This window comes from Convolutriloba macropyga, chromosome 1, assembly GCF_964194025.1.
Source record: "Convolutriloba macropyga chromosome 1, txConMacr16.3, whole genome shotgun sequence".
Lineage (NCBI taxonomy): Eukaryota > Metazoa > Xenacoelomorpha > Acoela > Convolutidae > Convolutriloba > Convolutriloba macropyga.
In genome coordinates, this window is record NC_134468.1 from 72,121,616 (window position 1) to 72,149,456 (window position 27,841).

The 27,841-nt window shown below is 35.7% G+C and overlaps 1 protein-coding gene across 1 annotated transcript in view; it reads left to right on the forward strand.

The window, feature by feature from the left end:
- Positions 1 to 27,841, forward strand: part of LOC142342349 (uncharacterized) — a 337,600-nt gene that overhangs the window by 88,003 nt on the left and 221,756 nt on the right. The gene's annotated exons all lie outside the window — the stretch shown is intronic.

Sequence of the window (27,841 nt, forward strand, 5' to 3'; positions counted from 1 at the left end):
GTTTTAAAGTTCTTTCTGTTTTAATTCTACATAATAATATATAGCATAGATAGCTGCATAGAGTTATGTTTAATTTTTTCTTGGTTTCAAAAGTATCATCAAATGCTTTCATTTTAAAATTTAGTTATTAATTTTCATTTTGGGGTGTTGCGTTCGTACGACTCAATGAGGAGTAATGGTGACATGGTTTATAAACCGTAATCTTTTTTGCCAGATGTAAATTCAAATGCCAGACAAGAGAATTTATATAGGCGAATGTTCCCTACAAAATCCAAACGCAAATTGATTTATTTGAGTTCAATTTCATATTGTTCTGCGAGAAAAATTGTTCATGCGGACGAGCAAATTTTTCGACCGCGTGCGGTTTTCAAGGCAGTTTATCAGTTTGAACTCAGCTTCTTTTTCAGCCCATATGGATTCTCTCACATATTTTATCAACCAAATTTTTTAGTTCAACCTTCATTCATTTTTTAGTTTTTTAGATTAAAATTTAGTTAGTTTTTTCGATTATGAATTTAAGATTCTTTTAGACATTTTAGGCCTACACACGGATGGGCATCAAACGATTTGTCAGGCGAAACTTTTAAAAAGTTTAAAGGCTTTTTTGAGACAGCCCTTTTGGTGTTGTACATTGACCTTAAATACGATTGACCTATATCCAAATTCCATCCACTGAATTGAAATTCAATCTTCAGTTACGTTTACTCCTAGCTACTTGGGTGAGAAAAAATGTACCTAAATGTGTTCAATATCCCCACTCATTAAGTGACAATTATTCATACAATTTCCCTTCTGATTGAGTGAGTAAGGACTGTAAAAACAGTACACTGGAATGTCGTTTACTAAAGAAAATAGTTGCCGTTTCTCATAAAGGGATGATTGACAAGTACTGTATGAGCTTACTGAACGCAATAGACAAGTCTGGATCTAGAGAGGTTGGTTGTCATTTAACACGGCGAAGCGTTTGAGTGTTTTTTAAAATAACCGATATCGCACCAAGGTTTTTGATTGGAACAGGAACGAATGTTATACCCAAATCTGCGCGTTTAAGGTCGTGGAGGCAATATTTGCATTCATTTGACGCATTGACAGCTTAACTTGCTTTTTTAGCCGCATCGGTGAGAAAACTTGACTGCAAAAACCAAGTGACAGTTACATCAATTGCTGCAATTTTGCCTGTTTTCCAGGTCGTGACAAAAATACTCTCATCAGCTATTCTTTAACCCGATCTCTTTTTTACAATTCAAAGACCTTGAAAGGTTTTCGGTCACTTCTTCTTCTGTAAGATCTGTTCATAAAGATTCACAATTTTTTTGTCAAAATTGAAGGCAAATTGAAGTGTTATTTTAAGTCGAGTTGAAAGAAGAAGTAGAGCAAAAACAAGTAGTTTTTGTTGGGTGAAATTCTGAAAAATGCAAAATTGGAATGGGAAAATGGTGCTTGAACAAAATTTTGCATCCTCTCGAGCAGTTTCTTTTGTTCAAATTCCGCAACTGGACTTCTACGTTTTGTTTTTTTTCTGTTTTCTGATAAAATTTTGTTTTACGTGGTGTTTCCAATCCACTCATTTCACTCTAGGTCTGAGTTTCTGTTAAGTCAACAATTAATCTTTAAATTGTAAGTCAGAATTTGTTATGCTATGTTTTATTTTGATTTGCCCTCCGATCGCGTTTTTGTTTTACATATGACACGAACTTCAGGTTTGACTCCTGGCTTACCTCGCTTAGAATTTCAAATTTAGTTTTAAACTCTTGCACTCATTGAATTAAAGACTTTTTTGAGACAGCCCTTTTGGTGTTGTACATTGACCTTAAATACGATTGACCTATATCCAAATTCCATCCACTGAATTGAAATTCAATCTTCAGTTACGTTTACTCCTAGCTACTTGTGTGAGAAAAAATGTACCTAAATGTGTTCAATATCCCCACTCATTAAGTGACAATTATTCATACAATTTCCCTTCTGATTGAGTGAGTAAGGACTGTAAAAACAGTACACTGGAATGTCGTTTACTAAAAAAAATAGTTGCCGTTTCTCATAAAGGGATGATTGACAAGTACTGTATGAGCTTACTGAACGCAATAGACAAGTCTGGATCTAGAGAGGTTGGTTGTCATTTAACACGGCGAAGCGTTTGAGTGTTTTTTAAAATAACCGATATCGCACCAAGGTTTTTGATTGGAACAGGAACGAATGTTATACCCAAATCTGCGCGTTTAAGGTCGTGGAGGCAATATTTGAATTCATTTGACGCATTGACAGCTTAACTTGCTTTTTTAGCCGCATCGGTGAGAAAACTTGACTGCAAAAACCAAGTGACAGTTACAACAATTGCAGCAATTTTGCCTGTTTTCCAGGTCGTGACAAAAATACTCTCATCAGCTATTTGTTAACCCGATTTGTTTTTACAATTCAAAGACCTTGAAAGGTTTTCGGTCACTTCCTCTGCTGTAAGATCTGTTCATAAAGATTCACAATTTTTTTTGTCAAAATTGAAGGCAAATTGAAGTGTTATTTTAAGTCGAGTTGAAAGAAGAAGTAGAGCAAAAACAAGTGGTTTTTGTTGGGTGAAATTCTGAAAAATGCAAAATTGGAATGGGAAATTGGTGCTTGAACAAAATTTTGCATCCTCTCGAGCAGTTTTTTTTGTTCAAATTCCGCAACTGGACTTCTACGTTTCGTTTTTTTCTGTTTTCTGATAAAATTTTGTTTTACGTGGTGCTTCCAATCCACTCATTTCACTCTAGGTCTGAGTTTCTGTTAAGTCAAAAATTAATCTTTAAATTGTAAGTCAGAATTTTTTATGCTATGTTTTATTTTGATTTGCCCTCCGATCGCGTTTTTGTTTTACATATGACACGAACTTCAGGTTTGACTCCTGGCTTACCTCACTTAGAATTTCAAATTTAGTTTTAAACTCTTGCACTCATTGAATTAAGCAAGGTAAGGAAAACATTTAATGCCAAATTTGCAAAATCAAACGAAATATTTTAGAGGCGGGTCATCAGGTCAGAGTGCATTAGGTTTGCAAAGTTCATTCGTGTTGACCGATTTTTTGTTTGACGATTTCAAGTTTTTGTCCTAACATATGGGATAAAAGGTTAAGCGCGGAGGGTTTTAATTCTTTCAGGAGCTCTCTTGATGCCTTGCGCTTTTCTTTTTTCTAATTAATAATTCACTGAACTGTTTTGAGGTGAACTATGTTAATGGTATGAAGGGTGGTTCTTAACTTCAAGAGTTTAATCTCCCACCATCCCTCGTTTACCCTCCTCCATCTGGCAATTTGGGCCCAGGTCTCTCAAGGCAACCAACCTCACTTCGCTTGACTCCCACTACCTAAGACCTCAACTCTTCTCGCCGCTTTCTCAATGCTAGCATCCCTAAGCCGGAGCTGGCTAATACCATAGTCAGCAGCTCACCGATCGTTTGAGAGAAAGTTGCCAAACGTTAATCGGTTTTGTTTCAAGTTTATAAACATGCATTTGTGAGTACGGGAGCTGCTTTCACAATATAACTTTACTGGTTAATTAGAAGCATTTTGCACCTCTTTTCAACATTTTGATTTTAGATCTTTTGTCAACTTCTTTGCCGGTTTACAGTCTACGAGGCGTTCTTGATATCATTCAATTCTTTTGGCTGTTTTAAAGTTCTTTCTGTTTTAATTCTACATAATAATATATAGAATAGATAGCTGCATAGAGTTATATTTAATTTTTTCTTGGTTTCAAAATCATGATCAAATGCTTTCATTTTTAAATTTAATTATAAATTTTCATTTTGGGGTGTTGCATTCATAAGACACAATGAGGAGTAATGGTGACATGATTTATAACCCGTAATCTTTTTTTGCCAGATGTAAATTCAAATGCCAGACAAGAGAATTTATATAGGCGAATTTTCCCTACAAAATCCAAACGCAAATTAATTTATTTGAGTGCAATTTCATATTATTCTGCGAGAAAAAATTGTTCATGCGGACGAGCAAATTTTTCGACCGCGTGCGGTTTTCAAGGCAGTTTATCAGTTTGAACTCAGCTTCTTTTTCAGCCCATATAGATTCTCTCACATATTTTATCAACCAAATTTTTTAGTTCAACCTTCATTCATTTTTTAGTTTTTTAGATTAAATTTTAGTTAGTTTATTCAATTATGAATTTAAGATGCTTTTAGACATTTTTAGGCCTACACACAGATGGGCATCAAACGATTTGTCAAGCGAAACTTTTAAAGAGTTTAAAGACTTTTTTGAGACAGCCCTTTTGGCGTTGTACATTGACCTTACATACAATTGACCTATATGCAAATTCCATCCTCTGAATTGAAATTCAATCGTCAGTTACATTTACTCCTCGCTACTTGGGTGAGAAAAATGTACCTAATAGTGTTCAATATCCCCACTCATTAGGTGACAATTATTCAAACATTTTCCCTTCTGGTTGAGTGAGTAAGTACTGTAAAAACAGTACACTAGAATGTCGTTGCTAAAAGAATATTTGTCGGTTCCCAAAAAGGGATGATTGACAAGTATTGTATGAGCTTACTGAACGGAATAGACAAGTCTGTGCCTAGAGAGGTTGGTTGTCATTTAACACGGCGAAGCATTTGAGTGCTTTATAAAATAACCGATATTGCACCACGATTTTTGATTGGAACAGGAACGAATGTTAGACCCAAATCTGCGCATTTAAGGTCGTGGAGGCAATATTTGCATTCATTTGACGCATTGACATCGTAACTTGCTTTTTTAGCCGCATGGGTGAGAAAACTCGACTGCAGTAACCAAGTGACAGTTACATCAATTGCTGCATTTTTGCCTCTTTTCCAGGTCGTGACAAAAATACTTGCGGGCCCGATTGAATTCTAAGTGTAAGTTTTTAATTTTAACTACTTGTGAGGGGTTCACATACGAGCAACCAGAACCTATTTTTTTAAACCTCGAATCAGGTCTCGTGTTGCAATGCTTTATCGTCGCGCGTGACACAATTGCGTGATCACTATAGAATCATCAAGAGCTCCTGCCTCACAGAACGGGCATTTATTTCCTGCATGGTACACTGGAAAATCCAACCTGTATTTTGCAGAAACTCTAAACTCATTAGATACCAGATGAAGCCGCAGATTTGGAGTGGGGGAGCAGACAATCACGCTCCAATATTTGGAACTCAATGACAGAGGTCAGGCGAACTCTATTTCCGAAGCTAAACTGCTTTTAAGTCCTTGAAACTTTTCATTGTCAAGAGCTTCCCGGATCGTCTTTTGCGGATCTATAGTGGGCTGATTTTTTCAAACGAGTCCTTCAGAGGACAAAACAGAACCCAGGCGTAAAGGTTTTTTAGTCTTGGGATGTGCGAACACAAAAATCTGATAGGTTAAGTGGGTAGGAGGGTTGGTTGGGTCCAGAAGTGAACATTACTAGGGGTATTTTCAAGTTTGCAAGCTGTTGGGCTTAGAATTTTTTAAAGGATTTAAAAGCTGAATTGGTGGACGTTTGGCATCACAAGGGATTATCCAAGGGGCGCCAATGCAGTAGCGTAACATAGATGAGAAACATTTAAAGTCATTAAAGTAGACTAATTTATCGAACAATGTGATGATTTTCTTATCTTTTTGTTAAAGGGATCCTATTGCAACTCCAAGGAACCCAAATCTGGATATGTCTTTTTGTTTCATTATTTGCTCAAAACTGTCTTATTCCACTGCAGACCTCAGTTTGCACTTATCGGCCGTGAAATAGAAGCCGCGATCTGGTCTGAGTTGTCATAGAGTGTTCAAAGATTTAATGAGATCGTCCTCCAAGCCCACCAAGACACCATAGTCTAGATAGCAGGAATGTTGTAATTTTGTCGACAATTCCTGAATTTTCTGTCTGGCGATTTAAAAATTTTGTCCTAAAAACGGGACAAAAGGTTCAGTCTGGCTGGTTGTAATTCATTGAGGATCTCTTGGAGCATTACGCTTCTCTAGTTTCTAATTAAACGATTCACTGAAGTGTTTTGAGGTTAAATATTTTAATAGTATGAAGATGGTTTTTAACTTCAAGAGTTTAATCTCCCACCATTCCCCGTTAACCCTCCTCCACCTGGCAATTTGGGTCCAGGTCTCTCAAGGCAACCGCCCTCTCTTCGCTTGACCCCCACTACCTGAGACCCCAACTCTTCTCGCCGCTCTCTCAATGCTAGAATCCCTAAGGCGGAGCTGGCTAATACCATAGTCAGCGGCTCACCGATCGTCTGAGAGAAAGTTGACAAATGTTAATCGGTTTTGTTTTAAGTATAAAAATATGTATTTGTGAGTACGGGAGCTGCTTTCTCAATAAAACTTTTTTTGTGTAATTAGAAGCAATTTGCACTTCTTTTCAACATTTTGATTTTAATTCTTTCGTCATCATTTTTGCCGGTTAGTAGTCAACGAGGGTTTCCTGATTTCATTTAATTCTTTTGGCTGTTTTAAAATTCTTTCTGTTTCAATTTTACATAAGAATATATAAAATAGATAGCTGCATAGAGTTATGTTTAATTTTTTCTTGGTTTCAAAAGTATGATCAAATTTTTTCATTTTTAAATTTATTTATTAATATTTTTTTGGGGTGTTGCTTTCGTACGACTCAATAAGGAGTAATGGTGACGTGGTTTGTAACACGTAATCTTTTTTTGCCAGATGTAATTTCAAATGCCACACAAGAGAAAATATTTAGGCGAATGTTCCCTACAAAATCCAAACGCAAATAAATTTATTTGAGTGCAATTTCATATTGTTCCGCGAGAAAAACTGTTCATGCGGACGGGCGAATTTTTCCACCGCGTGCGGTTTTCGAGGCAATTTTTCAGTTTGGATTCTCTCACATAATTTGTCAATTAAATGTCTCCTTCGTGCATTTTTTAACTTTCTTATATTAAATCTTAGTTAGTTTTTTTCAATTATGAATATAAGATGCTTTTAGACTTTTTTTAGGCCTACACACAGATGGGCATCAAACAATTTATCAGGGGAAACCTTTAAAGAGTTTATTGACTTTTGAGACAGGCCTTTCGTGTTGTACATTGACATTACATACGATTGTCCTATATCCAAATTCCATCCGGTGAATTGAACATCAATCTTCAGTTACTTTTACGCCTCGCTTCTTTCTTGAGAAACATGTACCTAAAAGTGCTCAATGTCCCCACTCGTTAGGTGACAATGATTTAAACATTCTCCCCTCTGATTGGGTGAGTAAGTAATGTAAAACAGTACGCTAGAATGTCCTTGCTTAAAGAATAGTTGCTGGTCCCTGAATAGCGATGATTGACAAGTTTTTATTGAGCTTACTGAACGAAATAGACAAGCCCGCGCCAGGAGAGGTTAATTGTCATTTAACACGGCCAAGCGTTTGATTGTTTTTTTTTGAACGTAACCGATATTACACTAAAGGTTACGATTGGAAGAGGAAAAAATGTGATACCTAATTCTGAGCAATTATCGTCTTGGAGGCAATATTTGCATTCATTTGACGCTTCGACAGCGTAACTTGCCTTTGTAGCCGCATCCGTGTGAAAAATCGACTGCAGTAACCAAGTAACAGTTCCATCAAATGCAGCAGTTTGCCTGTTTTCCTTGTCGGGACAGAATTTTTTCTCGGCGTGATTGAAACTCAGCTATAAGATTCTTTTTCCTTCAACTAATTGTGCGGGGTTTGCAGATGAGCAATCAAAAACTATTTAAACTCGAATCAGGTCTTGTTTTGCAATTCCGTATCAGATTTGACACAATGGCGTGATCACCATAGAATCGCTAAAGACACTTGCCTCACAGAACGGGCATTTTCTTTCTACGTGGTACACAAGCAAATCCAACATGCGTTTTGTAGAAACTCTGAACTCATTAGATGCCATATGAAGCCCCTGAGTTGGAGTGGGTTAGCGGGAAATCATGCTCCAACATTTGGAACTCAGTGACAGAGCTCGGGCAAAGTCTCTTTTCCTTTAAGACCTTGAAAATTTTCAGTGTCAAGAGCATCCTGGTTGGTATTTTGCTGAAAATCTGAAATATCCAATGCAACAAAACTTGTGTTAAAGTCCTGATAAACATTGCAGGTCTTGTGTGACTTGGATGACTGCTTTTGAATCAAATTCTTCTGAGGAAAAATAGAACCCACGCATTAAACTTTTTTAGTCTTGGGAGGGGCAAACAGGCAAACTTGATAGACTAATGTGTAGCGTTGCTTGGGTCCAAGTTTCTTCATGAAGAACAGTACTATTTGCGGGGCATACCATTTGTTTAAAGATCTAATAGCTGTACTTTTAAAGATCTAATAGCAGTACTTTTATTTGCGGGGCATACCATTTGTTTAAAGATCTAATATCTGTATTAGTGAACGTATGGCATCACAAATAATTATCCAAAATTTGGGCATCAATAGGAGCAGTAGCGTAAGATACCCAAGGAACACTGAAGGTCATCAAAGTAGTCTTATTTATTGAACAGTACGATTATTTTTCTTATCATTCCGTTCTAGCTCCAAGGAACCCAAGACCGGAAATGACTTTTTGTATCATTTTTTTCTCAATTCTGTCTAATTCCACTGCAGACCTCAGTTTGAAGATATACGCCCTGAAGTAGAGGCCGCGATCTAGTCTGTGCTAGCATAGATTGTTCATGGATCTAATGAACTCGTCTTGTTAGTCCACCAAGACACCATATTTTAAATACCAGGAATGTTGTTGTAATTTTGCGGAAACTTCCTGAATTTTTTCTTTTATGGCCCAGAGTAAAAGAGAAAAAAGCAGCGGGCCCAATCGGTTGCCTTTTTGGACTCAGCGCTCACTGCTAATAATAAATTGTCATGAAGTAACTGGCTGCTTGAGAGCAACAGAAATTGGTAAAAGAGGCAATGCACTAAAGATAGCATTTTGTTTTTGCATTTCGCTGCGTTTTTATTGAGATTGAATGCATTGCAAAAACCATTTTGCGAAACACCTGTGGAAATTATTCTGGTGAGTTTTTTTTCTGACGAAAACTTAGTCAAACACTTCTCTTTGAAGGCTTTTGAAAAGTCCATTGCTTCCAAATTTGGTTTCTTTCAACAAGGATGATAGCGATTCACTGCATATAGCTTGTGAAAAGATTTTCAGAATTTCACATGGCCATTTTTTTTTACTAGATTGGTCAGTACACACAGAGCTTTTCGAGACTCTTCTGCTGCGGTACACCACACAGCATGCAAGAGATGTTTCAGATACTTTTTTGATGGACCTGCTGCAGTAAATTTAGAAAACGAGTTCTTCTGTTCAAAAATTTTTTCTTCACTGAATCGATAAGCATCTTTCAATTAAATGCTTCTCAAGGATTTCTCCAAACCTCAAACTCTCGATAAAAAGTTAGTCTATCACAATCATAAAATACAGCACTATCGAAAGCTTTCTTTTAAGGAAGGAAAAAACAGGTTACCTCATAAAATATTTTCTCCTGCTTATCACTTGTAAATTAAAACTCTGTTTAAAGCATTTGTAAATGAAAGTGTTTTAGGAAAACTAAAATGCTGCTCACTGACTGAGAATACTGAGAATAGGTTGGGAAGCAGTAAAGAAATTGTCCCATGTTGCTCAAATTTTTCAGAAACCGTTCCAATGATTTGGAAATCTGATAGGTTGATAAACTTCAGGAGAAATGGAGTACAGTTTATTTCTGGAACGCATGCTGCGTTCATCTGAGATTGTTAAATCTGTTTTGGCATCAAAAAATTAAAAGTTCGGAGATTGGCTCAATAATTATTGGAGCTGCTCTCTTATTATCTGAAAGGATATGCCATCATGACCCTGTGAATGTGAAAATTCCAATTTTAAATGATATTCTAATATCTTCTTTGCCCTCCGTGTCCCTCGCATTTTTTGGTGGCTTAGATTAAAATTAATGCAATTGACATTTCATGATTTGTAAATGTTTTCTTAGGTAGACAATAAATGGTTTTTTGAATCTGTTTGCATCGAAGGAAGGTGGTTTCATTTTAAATTTTTTATCTGTGATTTCATAGCATTTAAACCAGTCTATGAAAACCACTCTATGAATGTTGATATCCAGCAGAGAACTTGTGCAATTACTTTCTAGATTTAATTTCACTGTTGTATTGATTTCTGAAATTATGGTAGCTGTACTTAGCACTCAGGATGAGGTCCCAGACCGAAACCAAATATGTCCAGACCGAAATGAACGCACGAAGGGGGTGTCGTGCGTTCAAAATTACACGGTCTGGAAACACGGATGAACGCACGATGGTCTGGACATGAACGCACGATGGTCTGGACATGAACGCACGATGGTCTGGTGACCGCACGATCGTCTGGACATGAACGCACGAAAGTCTGGACATGAACGCACGAAAAATTTTCGTGCGTTCATTTCCAGACTTTCGTGCGTTCATGTCCAGACCATCGTGCGTTCATATCCAGACCAACGTGCGTTCAAGTCCAGACCATCGTGCGTTCATGTCCAGACTTTCGTGTGTTCACCAGACGGAAAAAAATTACCTGCTGGGGTGCAGTGCAGATCCTTGAAGCTGAAGACAGAGAAGCTGCAAGTATAATTTGAAAGTAGATTACCAGAAGATTTCAAAAACCTAGGTTGGAGGGGTCGGGTTTTCCCTCAATCGTATAGAAAAAGTGATTTAAAATCAAATGTTTTGATAAACCTTAAACATCTGGATTTGTGGAATTTTGGAACCCTCTCTGTCTTCATCTTCAAGGAATAGCACTGCGCCACAGGATGTAATTTTTTTTCGGTCTGATGAACGCACGAAAGTCTGGACATGAACGCACGATGGTCTGGACATGAACGAACTAAAAAATTGGCGTTGAACGCACGAATTTGAGTTGGAGCGCACGATGTTCTGGACAAGAACGCACGAAAGTCTGGACATATACTGTTTCGGTCTGGGATGGTCTGGACATATTTGTCTTCGAACGCACGAAGAACGCACGAAAAATTTTGAACGCACGATAGTCTGGACATATCCACTTTCCGTCTGGGACGGTCTGGACATAGGCACTTTGAGTCTGGGACGGTCTGGACATAGGCATTTTCCGTCTGGACCTGTCTGGACATATCCACTTTGGGTCTGGGACCTCAGCTTGGGCAGTCTAGTCAATGAGATTTATAATCGTGTTTTTTTCCATCTCCATCTTTAGGCAGCGCCATCTGATTCAAGTTAATTGAAGTCCGTGTTTTGTATACGAGAAAGAGCTCTTTTGGTTAGAAAACTCGTCAATCTTCTTCGTAGGTTTTTATTGTAGCTTTGTCTTCTTTGAGGCGGCGGCGGCGGCGGAGGCGGGGGAGGAGGGGAGGAGTAGAAAGAGGAAGAATAGGAGAAATTTCGACGCAATTTTGTTTCTTTTTAAAATTAAATTTTCTTGTTTTTTTCTATACTCCTCTGTGTTCATCTAACGAATCTAACTCTTCGATCAAAGCCTAATACTCACTTATTATTAACATTTGGATAGCATCTGTTTTATTTAATTCACAAACGATAGTATGATCCATGGATACTGATGACTACAAGGTTATTCTTGTTGGCTCCGAGTTTTCTAATTTGTGGGAACGAAAAGTTTCGGGAATTCAACAAATGTTCTCAAAGTATTTAAAAAGCGTTCTGCTTGTTGAGTCTCCTGTCGATATAACGCTCATAATGTGTGGCTTTTTCCATATAAAAGCAAAAGCGTTTCAATTATCCAGTTTTCCATTATAAACTAACCGGTTATGTCCACGGGGGCTTGTTCCTTTAGAAGAATGAAAATCTGTTGCCATTTGTTGATTTCCTATTTTTTATAATGTTTCTAGACATCCTGGTTTGCCGTAGTAATCATTCGATTCTTTTTCGTTTTGTCGTATTTCACATAAAGCATATAGTGGGAGGAATCTCCGAGTTTTCAAGAAATTTTCAGCTCCTCATGAAGCATGTAAGGGAACTAAAACTGAGAAAGAGAAATTTATGAGTTTGATAAGAGTCATATTTTACGTTAATAGGAAAACCATTCTCATTGCAAATTGCTACTTTTTAGAAAATGTTGACAAGATTGTTTTAAGTTTTTTGCGAGCACAATCCGCACTGCTGATGTTTTCTGTTGTGAATATTTGTTACAGCGGTGAACGTTTGCTTCCAGCGAATTTCTTCGAATATAACAGAATTCTTAGGATGAAAGGAACCAACTTAACAATAACGGGTGAATTAGGAATCTTTTCCAAGAAACTGATATGCTTTTATTTCACCAGCTGAAGTTAGAATGCCCTGAAAATTTTCAAAGAAATGAGTTTCTCTCTAAGTCTTAGAAAAGATATATTTTAGAGGGATTAGAATTAAACGTACAAATGCACGTTGCTAAGCCCTCGTGTATCGATATCAGCAAAATCATGTTCTTATCCATTTTTAGTGATACACAATTTTTTAAAATTGATTTTACCTGTTCTGTTGCCGAACTTTTTGAAATTTATTCCGTGACACGCCGACACGCCAAAAATTTAGCACCTGAATGATGGTAGTTTACCAGGAAAAATCAAATTAGGGTGAACTAATCATAATATTGAAAAAAATATATGGTCACTTGAACGATGGTCACTTCGTGACACTAAAATCTGTCCATTTGTCTCTGAACAATTGAGAATCAACAATTATTCTTCATGTGCACATATTTGATTCAGTGAAATTCTCGTTGCGCTGATCTTCGGCTTTGTCTTTAACACAGGGATATTTCAGTTCAATAGACTTGCTGAAATCAATTCTCGCTTCTGTGCATTATATTATTCTATGTAAGCGAAAACGTTTTCTCCCGGGCCGAGGTTTCACCCCCAATCCACCCCTAATTAGCGGGGATTAGGGTGTAATGCGTATTCCACTCCTATTTGTAGGGGACACGGAGGCTCGGTAATGTGCGTTCGCACATTAAGTTCCGACCCCGCTCATCTACCTTTTTCACTTAATTGTCTACCAAATGAGAAGATAAAAAAATTAACATATCAACCTATCGTTCAACAAACTACTAAAAGAAGAAAACAATCTACTCTAGAGGGCCTATGAGACCTGTGGCTACCATAATATGACTACCAGAAAACTCCTTGTCCATTTTTTGAAAACCTCTCATAATCAAATCAAAATAGCATCAGATAAATTTATACTAAGAAGGTTAACCGGTACTTTTTGGAACAAAATATGGGACTTTTCCTCAATGCGACTTGGCAACACTTGGCAATGCGAAAGCGGCATAAGTTTAATAAAAGAGGTTTTTTGAAAAAAGAATTAAATTCGAACTGATTAGAAACATTACGCATCATATGAAATCTTGGGGAGAGAGAGAGAGAGAGAGAGAGAGAGTATTTTATGCCTCAATAGAGAGCGACCGAGGCGTTTCATTATCCAAGATATGTCATACGGCAAAACAAGAACGACAAATACAGGAAAAAACGAAAAATTTGCACGAAAAATTATGCACGAAAACGATGTCCTTCCAATCAATTAAAAATTGAGATGATCACTAAATACAATAAAAATCTTCGTTTGCATTTTTTTCAGGCGACAATATTTGTAAGTCAAATGACGGCCTTTATTGTGATACTGTGAAAAGAAAACAAAAACCTACAAAAAAGGGGCGAATTTGGAAAAAAAACCGTAATGAAGAGCAAATTATATTTCAAAAGATGAATTTTGTGAATTGTATATAGAGATGCTTAGCTACATTTTAACAGAAGTAAAATTGGTCGATCTCAAAAATCTATCCCATTTTTTATTAAAAACAAATATTTTCAAAATTCATGGCCAAAAAAAGTTTTCGACTAAAAGAGTAGACAGTTTGTCTCGCTACTACTTGGAAATTTAATTGCGACTGTTATTAATGAGAGTAAATCATAAGACTATATAAGTACATTAAATACAAGCTGAACTAATAAGTTTCACAAACAACTTTACGAAACCACAGTTTTGAAGCCATTAAATTTAACCGCGATTAACCATGAGATATTAACCGCGAGAATATAACATCTTCAACTGCGTCTCCTGTGATCCTCATAACATTTTTTCGTAAAACGACTATCACATGATGACAACAAAGAAAACCACACAAACTGAAAAGTATCTAAACTTCAAAAAAAAGTTCTTCTGAAACAATTTGTCTTGTCTAAGCGCTGAAGACATCATCTAAAAAATACAAAAAAAAAATTATTGTTTGATTCAACAAAACATTAAAAAGAGCTCCAAAAGATGAAGCTAATTTACGAAAACGATACAACATTGTAAAATACGAAAAACGCAAACCAGAAGAAAAAGGGATAAGTTGAAGAATACTATTACTCTTCTTTTTAGAAGTTTAATTCGGAAGTCAAAACAGCCATCAGTTATTTACTAATATCAATTATTTAATTTCACTTGTTTATCTAGAGTTGGCCACTGAAAACTTTAATTATACAATATTTGGCATATGACAACAAAAGTTAACAACAAATAAAAGCAAAAATAAAAAACTCTACAAATTTCTGCAAGAGAACGGTGTCACAGCCCTTCAAACCATATGTTATGAAAACAAAAATTATGTTAAGTTTCATATATTGTAAAGCTTTTATCGGTTAGATTGTTGAAAAATGTGACAATTTACAAAAGAAACAAAAACAACAGCAAAAATGGGCAATTATGCACAAAAATCAGAAAATTTTCTATGAAAACTCGTAGTAACAAAAGCAAGAAAACCTTCTGTTAAAACAATCGGCCACAAAGTTAATTTTTGTTCTCTAAGGAAAAAAAGGTTGATCTGTACTTACTGAGAATAAGCAAAATGTTGAATAAAATAATTTAAAATGACAAAATCAAAAAATCCCAGAAATTTCCTTAAATCAAATACATTCAATAACACAAGAGACATGAGGTAACAACGAAGTGAATAGAAAAGGTTCACTTGCACCTCTTGAGGAGGAAATTTAATTCTTCGAGTAGTAAAACTTCGAAATCAGACTGACAAAAGAATAACAATTGAAGGCAAATGACAATAATTCATTCAAAATTTTACTAAAACTCTTCCTCAAAGCCATAAAAGACCTTTGACTCTCTGAAAACAAACTGCATTTACATTTGGCCTGAAATTTACGTATATTGTAGCTGTCATTGACAGAGCCTTGATAAAAAAATTGTAAGTAATTAACATTTAAAATACAAAAGCAAAATTTTTTGTGTAAAGGCGGCATCAAAATAAAAACCAAAAAGTCTGATTTTATGAGTTCATGATATTATCAAACCTTTCCTGATTTTGTCGCGCTCCCAGCAAACCAACCAAATGTTTCAATATTTTGCGAATTAGATCAATTGTTGACTAGAATTCTTCAAATATTGAAAAAAAATGCATTTTATAAAATTAATGAGTTAAATCTGCAAAAAACGGCAAAATTTTAATTCCGGAAGACTTTCATACAGCGTCTAATTGCAACTAGTGCTCTTTTTGAGTTTAGGAAATCTGTGTTCAGGTGTCTAGGTCACGAAGTCTGGCAAATTTTAACAAAGTGGACCAAAAAAGCATATTTTGTGCCATTTTTGATAAAAAAAAGTTTGAATTTTGAAAACTTTATGAAAATTTTGAAAACTTTATGAAAAATTTTAGCCAAAAAAAAATTTCAATCAAACAATTCGGCCACTCTTTTCTATCTCTAACGGTAAAAACAACACTCTGCCGTTAAAATTTTGAACTTATTTTGAATTATATTAGCGAAATTGTGCCAAATTTTAGCAAAAATTACTGAAATTGTGAACAAAAACAGTCAAACGTTCACAAAACTTTGAACCTCGATAACTCCGGTAAAACACGAAAATCGAAAAAATCTTTTTAATTTCGTATTCTACGCTGGACGGGCTTTTTAATGATACCACTCACACTTCTCTACGATGAATATATCGGTCGGCCAAAATTGACTGAACAAAAAAAAACCAGTTGATTATATAGTTCCTCCCTCCCCACTAAAGTGGGGGTCGGAACAAAAAGAGGGTAAGAGTGTAATTTTAAAAACTGTATTTACATTGTATTACACTGTATTTACACTCTTTTCTCCTCTCTTTTTACATTCTTTGCAAAGAGGGTAATATAGGGTGAACTGATAAAAAAATACACTCTTACAAGATTACTATTATAACCAAATTGAAACATCTGATTCTAGTGTCAGTTGGCGCAATGGTTAATGCAGACAATTAAAGTAACATGTTCGACAGGGGAAAGATGTGGGGATCAATTCTCATTACCTTCTTCCACCTTTATTTTTTAAAATTACCTTCTTATAATTACACTCTTTCACCCTAATTAAGCGGAGGAATAGGGGGGTAATTTTTTTTATTTATACACTCTTTAAAATCTCTTCCCGTTATTTTCGGGGAAAATTCTCGGCCCGGGCTCATCTCAGTTTTGTGGGCCTTTTTTAAACATTTGGATGTGTCATATACTAATTCCTAATCCAGATTTGTTATGAATTACACTTTTGTATTGGTTGAAATTCTGATATGGTAAAATGAATTTATAAATATTTTGAAATGTATTGTGATTGGTTTATTAGATTGCATACAAAAACAATTGAAGAAGTTGCATGAAGAGTTAGAAGAGATAGAGTGTTAGAATAAAGTTGCAAAAAGATGTTTTGGAATTGAGAGAATTAGAGGGAATCTACTCGGAACCTGCATCTGAAATATTTAGAAAAGATAGAAGTAATAGTGATAGAAGATGGTGACAGGAAAAGAGCAGAAAGATAATATACATTAAACAATTCAAAAGTTGATTATTTGTTTCGAAAGAACGCATAGCTTTATTCTATATTTTTTCAAAGAAAAAAATGTTTAAAACTGTGAGCGTGAGGCGAAAAAAGCTTAGAATTCGAATTGGCGACAAAGAAGGTCTATTAAACAGTTACATAATCAATTCTACCTCAACAAACTTGCATTTAAATTATACAATTGACAATCGTAAATGCTTCTATTTTACAGATAACACCTGCCCGGGTTTTAATTCAATTTTATCGGGGCTGGATTTAGGGAACTTAACAATTCATTTAAACCCCCAAATGTGCTTCAAACTTGATTAATTATTTTTCCTTACTAATCAACTTTCCCTAATTTATTTTGGTTGACTGTATACTCTATACATTTTTTGATATCAATATCTTACATCTTAAATTATCCTTACATTAACCCATCACAGAACTTTTAGAAAAAATTTGTCTTTTTGAGATTTGAGTTCCAATCTTGACAAAATGGCAGATGTTGCAGCAGCTGCAATTGCTATTGGCACAGCGGTTCGAGGAATTGCTCCACTTCCACCAGCAGCAGCGGCACAAAGCGTCAGCTTGACCCCATTTACGGGAGCTATTACAGAAGACTTTAGAGTATTCAGCGAGCAACTGGAATCTTCCATCGCCCTCGCTCAAGTACCAAACGCCCAACAGGTTGGACTTTTAAAACTTCATTTGCAAGGCGGTGCTCTAAACTATTTGCTGGAATTTCCAGCGGCAAGCAAAAACACACTTAATAATGCGTTATTATCACTAGAAAACCGATATTTGAGCGCAAATAGAGTGAAGTTTTACAAATTAAAGTTTCAAGAACAAAAGTTTAATCATTCAAACGAGACGCCTGAAGACTTTCTGACAGACATCACAAGACTTGCTATTATAACATTTGGAGGAGGAAACGATTCTTCAGACTCTGGAGGAAACGACTATTCAGCAGTACGAACAAGGCGAATAAGGGACGCATTCAATTCAGGAATGCCTACGCATATAAGATTGAAGCTTCTGATGCAACCGGAAACAACGGTGAATGACCTATGTGAATCAGTCTCAAAAAGACTAACATTAAAAAGCATCTTGCCTGATGAAGACGCTCAAGCGACACGATTCAATTCTATTACTGACAACAGCTCAAGTATTGTTGCAACAGCATTGAACAACATCGCGGCTGCTAATAAAAATTTAGCGTCTAGTCAAAGAGAACTCGGCAGGCAAATGAATAAAATGCAAATATCGGTCGACCGGTCAAACAACAGAGGGTTTCATAGAGGTAAGTTTCGAGGCCGACGACAAATACAGTTCAATTCAAACCGCGGAAATAACAGACCCTCGAACCACCAAGGTTACCAACGACAACAATTCGGTCATACTGGCAGTAGTTTCTATAACCAACGCGGCAGTAATCACAGATATAGCCCGATTATTTGTAGAAACTGTGGTCAACCAGGCCACATACAGAGTCAGTGTTGGTTCAAACCAGTACCACAGCGAGGAACGCATGCGCCATTCGCTACAATACCAAAAAACTAATTACGCAGCAGCAGCTTTTTCGTACAGCACTAGCTAACAGTAGTTATAATTCAGTGCTGATAACGGGTACAAATCGTTTCTATTTACCATTACACTTTCAAGGATATTGCTTTAAAATATTAATTGACACTTGGGTATTCTCAAGTGCACTTTCAAAAACTATACTACAAAAAATTACACAAATAAAACCAGAGTGTGTTACTAAATTACCGAACAATTTTCCTGAAAGAGTTTATGTGGCTGATGGCAAAAAAATAGAGTACTAGGAAAAGTACTTATCGAACTAAATGTTGGTTTGAATACATATAGCGAAGAGTTTCTCGTTCTTGATCAAATTAGTACTGCAACTCTTGGTAACCCATTCTTTATCAAAAACCAAATTGTTATTGATCCGTCAAAGAAACTATTACATTTTCCAGATGTTACCTTGAGTCTCAACTCCATAGGTAACCAAGAACACTCAAGACAGCAAGTACTTATTACAGTAAGTAAAACAACACTGAAGCCAAATTATCAAGATATTGTCGAAGTATCGATTCTCAAACCAGATATCGCAATTAACAATGCCATTGGAACAATTGAGTCATCTTCTTTATTCGAGAAAAAATCGAGCCTATGTGTCACTTCTTCCATAAACAAACTTGATTCACAACGAAGAAAGATAATTGGATTTTTGAACTTGAATCCTTTCACTGTTACCATTTCACCACGAACTCGGATAGCAAAGTTCATTTTTTGACGCCAAATCAAGCAAACTAAGTACATCTTATTGAACCATCAATTATATCGTCAATTACAGAAAACAAAATTTTCAACGAAAATAATAGAACAAGTTCTAGAACATGGATACCTACAGATAATTTTTGGTTCCCAACACCTGAGAACTGTCATGAAAATTCAAAACTTACAGGCGTTTGGAAAATAAATTACAACACTATTGTGAAATTACGACAGGATGAAAAACTGGATCCGACAGTAGATAAAGAAAATAGAACTAAGTTTCTTTCCAAATTTGATTGGACTGACTCGATATTTTCGCATTAACAAAAGAATCATATGGGAAATTTATTTGTCAAATACGATAAATTATTTGCTAGACATAGTTTGGACCTTGGAAAAAACACGGACTGTCCAGTTAAACTGACATCGGAGCACAATAGACCAATCTACTCACCAAACCCAGCAACACCAATAAACCTCAGAGACGAACTGACTGTAGAGTTAGCTCTTATGCAGTACTACGATATTATTATTACCCTACCTTTCTCACGTTACTCGTCTCCAGTATTTGCTCAAAGAAAATCTTCAGGAAAACTCAGAATTGCATTTGACATTAGACGTATAAACCACTTGCTACGCCATGATTATAACAACAATAATTATCCTATACCAAAAATGGCCGACGCGACAGCACATCTAGCAGGAAAAAAGATCTTCGCAGAAGTGGATTGCAGCCAAGCCTTTTTCTCAATGCAAATGGCGGATAATTTGAGTGTGCAACTACTGGCATTTAGTTATGGGGGTAGAACCTTTGCGTTCAGAAGACTAGCACAAGGACACAGCCGATCACCAACAGCATTCAGTTCTTGTGTGAGTAAGCATTTACAGTCATGTGTTGCTAGTGATAAGTGTTTTGTTTATTTCGATGATCTGGGAAGTGGTGCAAAAGATGGAAACACGTTGATCGATAATTTAGAACAAAGTTTCCACTGCATTCCAAATTTATGTTTTAAACTCTCAATCGAAAAATGCCAATTTGGCATTCCAAAAATACGATTTCTTGGACATGCAATATCAGCCGCTGGCATTAGTCCTAATAAGCCGAAAGTTGAAAATTTCCTTGCAAATATTTGAATGCCAAAAACCATAGAACAAGTTCGTTGATTGATTGGATTCATGCAATATTCTCAAAAAATTATACCAAATCTTGCACTTAAACTGCATCCTTTCTTCAAATTATTACGAAAAGAAAGGTATTTTAACATTACGAACAGCCATCATGAATCTCTGGCTTCTCTCAAAAATGACTGAATTAAAGCTTGTTCAATGTCGTTGAAATTAGCTCAACCAGGTTGCCAGTTAACTATCGTTTGTGATGCCAGCTTTTACGCAGCAGGTTTTATCTTATTAATCGAAGACAATTTAGAATCTGAAGAATTAAACAAGGATAAAATTAGGCACCTGTATTTTTGGCTTCCATCTTTTGTTTTCGCCAGCGCAACTTAAACACTCAATTTATGCCAAAACCAGTAATAGTCCTAACAGATATCAAAAGTGTCACACGTTTCTTTCAGACGAAGAAAATACCAGGAAACTTATGGAACGACGTTGACTATGTATTATCTTTTAACTTTGTATTAGGACATACTTCTGAAAAAGCTAACGCAGCCGCAGACTATCTATCACGCATTCATGTTAACCCTAACACCAAGTTAAAGCTGAAGCTAAGCGATCGAATTCCTATTAGAGACATTGAAGTTGAAGTACTAGCGCAAACACCAGATAATAGTCTTACAACATTAACAACAGCAGTTCACTTTCCTCCTATAAATATTGACAGTGAGGAAACTTGTAGTACAATTGAGCTGAATTCCTTCATTTAGCCGAAAGATCAGAGTATCAACAAATTATCAGAAGAAAACCCCTTAGATGAATTTGAATTGAGTGACTGCTTAAAAGCAATTGATATGTTCAATGAACAATGAACAGTCGAAGGACCAAGATATTCAAAAAGCTGGTTAAAACAGAACTGGTTAAAAAAGAAGAACCACCAAAAAGCATGTATGGTTCGGACGACTTACAGAAATATCATAAGCAACTTAGTCGTTTAATTCTTGATGGAAACATACTTTGCCGAAAATTTTATGACCATTCAGGAAGAAATTTGATCAAACAGATTGTCATTCCAAAACCACTGCGAACAGAACTCATATACCGGATTCATAACTCTAAGCTTAAGGGACATTTAGGCATACAAAAGACCATTCACGAGTTCCGAAGGAAATTCTGTTTCCCGGGCTACACAGAATTTTTGGCTACCTATATAAACAATTGCCTCACATGTTTACAAGCTAAATCTCCAAAACATGAAACACTAACTATGCCGTTATCCCCCGTTAGTTCTAATACAAGCCTACCTGCAGACATGTTACAAATTGACCTAGTCGGCCAATTACCAAAGTCTGGAGGCTACTCGTATATACTAACAGGAATGGACGTGTTTTCTGAATATATATGTTTGCACAGCCCTTAACTTCAACCTCAGCTGAAATAGTATGTAAATTCTTTATGCAATGGTTTATGCGACATTCCTATATACCATTAGTCATACTTTTAGATTAAGGCACACAATTTACTTCGCGAATGTTAGAAGAACTCTCAACGCTTTTAGAATTTAAATTTGAAAATGCTACTGTAAAACACGCTCAAACAATCAAAGCTTTAGAAAGGTCCCATGGCCCACTGAAACGCTATTTTTGAATTTATGAAAATCAACCGCCAAGGGATTGGCATAAATATGTAGATTTCGCAGTGTTTCAACACAACACTAGTTACCATTCTACAATAGCTTGCCCTCCAGCTCTTATCTTCCACGGTGGAATACAGAAAAATCCGTTAGATTTACGCTTCAGTAACAAAAATATATACCACCAGCAATGCCAATATGACTATATTTTCGATATCCAAAGCAAAATAGCGACATTAATCAGTCAAACCAAAGAAAACTTAGTTAAATCTTTCAACAAATATCGGAAATATTATGACAGAAAAGCCAAAGCTGCACCATACAGAACACGAGAAAATTAGTAATTTAGAATGCAAATGGACGGGATTATTTAGAATTGAAAAACTTTTTACTCGAAGTAACTATTTAATAAGAAAAGTAAATACAAATAACACGCAAATCGTTCATAAAGTTAGACTCAGACCCATTAAACCACAATATAAAATTCAAGATCTGCGGTATATCGATGAAAAATTGTTTTTAGCAGACACTATGATACCTGAGGCACTGCGTGAACCAAACCTCGTTGACCACACGCTTGAGGAATTAACTTTTTCTTATGACAAAAATCGACAAGTGAAAGTTCATTCAACAAAAGCAGCAGAAGCTAGGTCAAACCGTGAAGCGGAAATTGTAAGGAATAGAACTGCAGAAGATTCGCCAAAAACACCTAATACAGAAAGTACAGCTGATACTTCACCATTTCATACACCCGACTCGGAAAAACAATCTAGCACATCACATGCTCCGCATACGTTTATTGGATCCAGATATACCAGCTTTGCGACCACACTTTCTTGTACTATTTATTGAATACTGTTGCCCAGACTGCTTAAACGCGTACAAATGTTCCGATAAACCACTGTAACCAGCGTTACGAGTTTTATCCATTTCTTTACTAATCTGGAGAGCGCCTTATAACCCAGCATAATTCAACAAACTTTTATAACCACCGTGTTTGATACCAGAACCATAATAAAAAAGTGTGCGATTAACTCTTTCAGAATCGCGTAAATTACAAGCTTCCCATCCCCATGCAAAAGATACGCCTAAAGTTGACGTTAAAACAGCGTGGGAAGCCAAACTGGGCTGGCAAAAGATTAAATCTGGTTGTGGAATGTAAAATTTTGATATTAGATTTAACAGCAGAACTCTCGGGACCAGTTTCAACAAACGATATAAAATCATCAACATTTCGACTTAATTTTTCAAATGTTACGGAATGTGTTCCAGGAGCGCAGATAAAATAAAGTTTTTCACCAAAAAGTGTTACTGAAATTGAGTCATCGCCACTGGTTTCAATATGACCATCTGTAATCCAACTATTAAACTGGATAATTCCATCAATTTCTGTCTCTTTCAGAGAACTTGGAACAGAATAGTTTACTAAACCATTTACTGACAAACTGTAACACCAGGAAAATTTATTAATATCAGAATCGGGACAATATAACTTCTCGCAAATTCGAGATTCTCGACCATTTGAAATATTATTTGAAGGAACGTGAAAATATTTATCAATTTGTTCAGTAAACTCGATTTCATTATTAATTTCACTTAAAGTATTTACAAAAATATTATCAAACTGAAAAAGTCGGTGATTTGCTAACGCAATTGGTTTGTTAACCCAATCGTTAATTATGTATTGGGAATATCCACCAGACGCAATTTCATTTGTAGCTTCAATCCACGAAGAAGAACATTTTACATCAAAAATTGGGACATCCTTCCAACCGAGCTGTTTCAATGCTTCTGGATTTCGAAATTTATTATTGAAAGCTGTTATTCTTTCATGATTGCTTGCTAAATTTGATTTAGCCCTTGTTTGTGCCATTATCTGAAAATAAATATTGCTATGTTAAGTTTTGCAAAATCAGAAAACACTGTTACTCGAGAACTTAAGCAAAAAAAGGAATAGTTTTACCAACATCTATCAACATTTTCCCATTATTACAAACGCTATTAAGCTATTACAAATGCCATTATAAATGCCAATAAACGTGGCCAGCAACAAACACCAGAGTGACCGAACGACAGCAGAACCACCCAAACTATTATCATAGTCAATTGTCTCCGACTCAGGGCAAGGATATTCCAAAGAAGTCGCTTCAAATACGGTTACTCCATCTTCCAAGTACATCATTTGATCAAAACAAAAAACTCTTTAAGTCAGTTGAAACTTGCTTTTGAACACAACAGTAACTCAAATTGATGAATAAACACACCTTAATGATAATCTTTCTCGAACTCAAAGCATTCTTACCGTGTTAATCCACAATTGGATTTTGAAAATACATTACCAGTATGCAGATTTACATAGTGCACAATTCAAGCGCACAACATTACAGCTCCTGAACAATCAAAATTACTTGCAATTTTTTATCAGTGAGTAAAACTCAACAATGTGCCTTACAATAAAAGTGCGCCTCTATTAGAAAACTTTTAATTCAAGTTTTGCAAAAAACTTGCAAATTCATTTAAAGTTGAGACATTACCAGTTCATAAAGTTAGAGATCCTCAAGTTAAAAAGGGGTGGCTTGAGATCTTGTGACGTCTACATGTAGCGATGTCTTAGACTAAGTTATACAGTCGATTAAATAACGACAAAACATTCCTAAGGAAAATAAAGTTTGCCGGACAATAAAGACTGCCAGAACAACATCTTCAGAGTTTATGTCTTTCAAAAACACCTCTTTTGCCGCGGGATTATTGTTGCACCCAGCAACAGTCATAAAAAGTTTCTGAACATTGCCTCAAAATGTTCACAGCCATGACAAACTTCGACATTTTTGCCTATTTGTTATTTCATTATGTCTATTTCTGCAGGCATAAATTATTTTTAGACTAGCCACCTGAAATTAATAGTAAGCCCTGCAGCTTTCAATCTTTCAAGAAGAAACCTCCAAAATGGTTTCTTGGAAATACCTAATATTTCTCACACTGATAATGCACATCTGCTATAATGACAACAAAATCGAATCACAGAAAGGAATTGATTTCATATATCAACAAAAGTTACTACTGGCTGAAAAATTCGTGAACATCCAATTTCTCGTTCCCTTTCCAAGATTGAATGTCTCGTTGGAAAATCAATTCAGAAATCTTTCGTTACTTTTAAAAAAATCTTGGAGGGACTTGACTATTCATTTGGTTGTCAACTTGATCACATGATAAAAAATGAAACCAGTTTAAAGATTGATTATCTTCTTCATCGCACAGAAAACGAATTCAAATCAGTTCAACTTGACATATTAAACATGAAAAGCGAGATTTGGAGGACATTTGGAACAGAAGAGCAAACAACTAAGCAGACTGATAACGAACGAACAAAAAGAGGAGCCGGCTTAATTGCTTTAGGAGCACTTACAGCGGTTACTGCAGGAGCAGAAATGGCGTGCTCTATTGGCAGCATTTTCGGAGCTTGCGGAGGGTCTAGTCGTGATCGTGAAAACATCGACTTGGCTTTATCGCAGATTGAATTAAACAACCACCGGTGGGGGGAAGTTAAAGGCAAAGTCAATTCAAAAATGTATCTCATCGCTGATCAACTTGAAGATGTAAATTCAGTGCAAAAACGAAATAATCAGACGCAGAAATATCACTCAATGGTGTTGATGCAGACAGCGGACATTATCCAAAATAATTCAAGATCGTTGATAGCATGCTCTCAACTATTCTATTCAAGGGACCAAATGCTTCAAGTACAGGTGAGTCTTCTGGGATTGTTTTCAGCTTTGCTAAATGAACTTAAAATGTACCGTGTTGCAATCAACAGTTATAAGCTAACAATCATGAATTGAGTGATGATTATGTTAAACAAATTGATTCCCATGGCACTCCTGCCAAGATCAGACTTAGAAGAAATTCTTCGAGATGTAAACCATTGGCAATCAGACACGAACGAACGTCTTTCATTGGCTATACCAATAACACAAATTTTAACCTACTACGAAACAAAAATACTGAGAAATAACGACATAGTTGACGATGGGATGTAGTTCACATTAGCCATTCCATTTGTCACTGCAGCGACTGTCTTAAATTTGTATAAAGCAGTACCTATACGGATGCCTAATGACGAACAGACGGTCATGCATCACAATATATTATTGAATCCGATTTTATAGCAGTTTCTTCTACTCAAAAATAGCGTTACTTTCACAAGATGAAATCAATGGATGTGTCGGATCGAGCAGCTTTTCCGTGTGTATAAACGCTTTCTCTCTAGAAACAGCTCAGGATACATGTCTCGGATCACTATTGATCAACAATCACCTAACTGCTCTATAAAAGTGCGAAATCAAAACCGTAAAGCTGCCACTGAAAGAAAAAGCAAGTAATTTGGGAAATGGAAAGTTCCTATCACTATTCTTCTATAACTATTACTTCTATCTTTTCTAACTATTTCAGATGCAGGTTCTGAGCAGATACCCTCTAATTCTCACAATTTCAAAACATTTTTTTGCAACTTTATTCTAACACTCTATCTCTTCTAACTCTTTCATGCAACTTCTTCAATTGTTTTTGTAAGTCAATCTAATAAACCAATCACAATCCATTTCTTAATATCTACAAATTCATTTTACCATATCAGAATTTCAACCAATACAAAAGTATAATTCATATCAAATCAGGATTAGGAATTTGTATATGACAGGATGTAACGCTCGTTTGTATTCCACACTGCTCACAAAAGTGTTGGCAAAATATGACACCTCTTACCATCCATCAGAGACGAGAGGAGAATATTGTTGACCTGGAGAAGAGTTAGAAGCCTACTACGGTTGAAAGCTGTATTTTACTGGTGGATAACCTATAAGATCTCTCCCTTGAAACATTAACTGAAATAAATTAGTTTTTTTCCCTACCTCGTTGAAATAAGCTGAGACAATCAAACTTTGCATCCCTGCACACGTGAAAACTTAGACTTTGAAAATAATTGTTTAAAAAGAAGTTTTTTTCAACTATGCATTTTTTGTTCTTTTTTGTTTCTTTACTGCCTCCTTTCATTAATAACACGTCACTTATAACATCACTTGCGTTGCAAGAAATTGCAATTGAACGTTTGAAGATTTTTTAGAGAATAGCTTATGATTTTAACTGCTTCGACACTGATTTCTCGATAAGTTTAATTAGGCATTTTTCTTTGTTGTTTTTGTTGTAGTCTCATGGCAATTTCTGGATTATGTCAAATTTGAATCGCTTTTTGTGGTGGTAAAAATGAATTAGTTAATGGTTTTAGTTATTAACTATTGGTTTTGATTACTTCGAAATTAATTGTTTTCAAAAATATAATTGTGTTTTTAAATTTTGTTGGCTTTTCTTTTTTGCCCTTTTGTTGGCTATTCTCATCAAAGAAGGGCCACATATCACTTTATTGGCGTTGAAAAGAAGCGCTGTAGAGAGCATCTAATGCTTTAATGAATAGATTATGATTTTAACGGCTTGGACAGCGTTTTCTCTCAACATTAATTTTCGTCTTTAACTTTTTTGCTCTTCGCTCTCTTTTTGTAGTCGTACGGTATATTCTGAATGAAGACACGTCTTATTTTGCTCCTTATAGAGGTTTGCATGAAAAAAGGAATCTTTTTGTTTTCAATTGTTAAATAATCGTTTTCACGACTTCTAAAATATTTGTTTTCAAAAATACAAGCTTGTTTTGTAACTTGACCCTTCTTTTTTTCTTGTTACTAGCATTATTTGAGGACAGGTCCCATATCTTTTATAATGAATCACGATTTAATTTGGTTAGTTTATGTTTAATTTAATGCTTTTTGGACTTTGTTATAAAGTTTTTTTTTTCAAAAATGGACATCAAATTTTAGCAGTAATTGATGCTTGTCGTTTATATATGATTTTGATGTTTGTCTCGCAGCTTTATTAATGGCAGATCTGATTAGCCTTCTAAGTTGGAAATATTCAACTCACTTAGTGGTTTGAGGTCTAAACATTTCTTAATTTGATTAGATCAGTTTTTTCAAACAAAATTTGAACTTTTAAAAGTTATTTTGTCCTCATTTGGTAGGTAATTAAGTC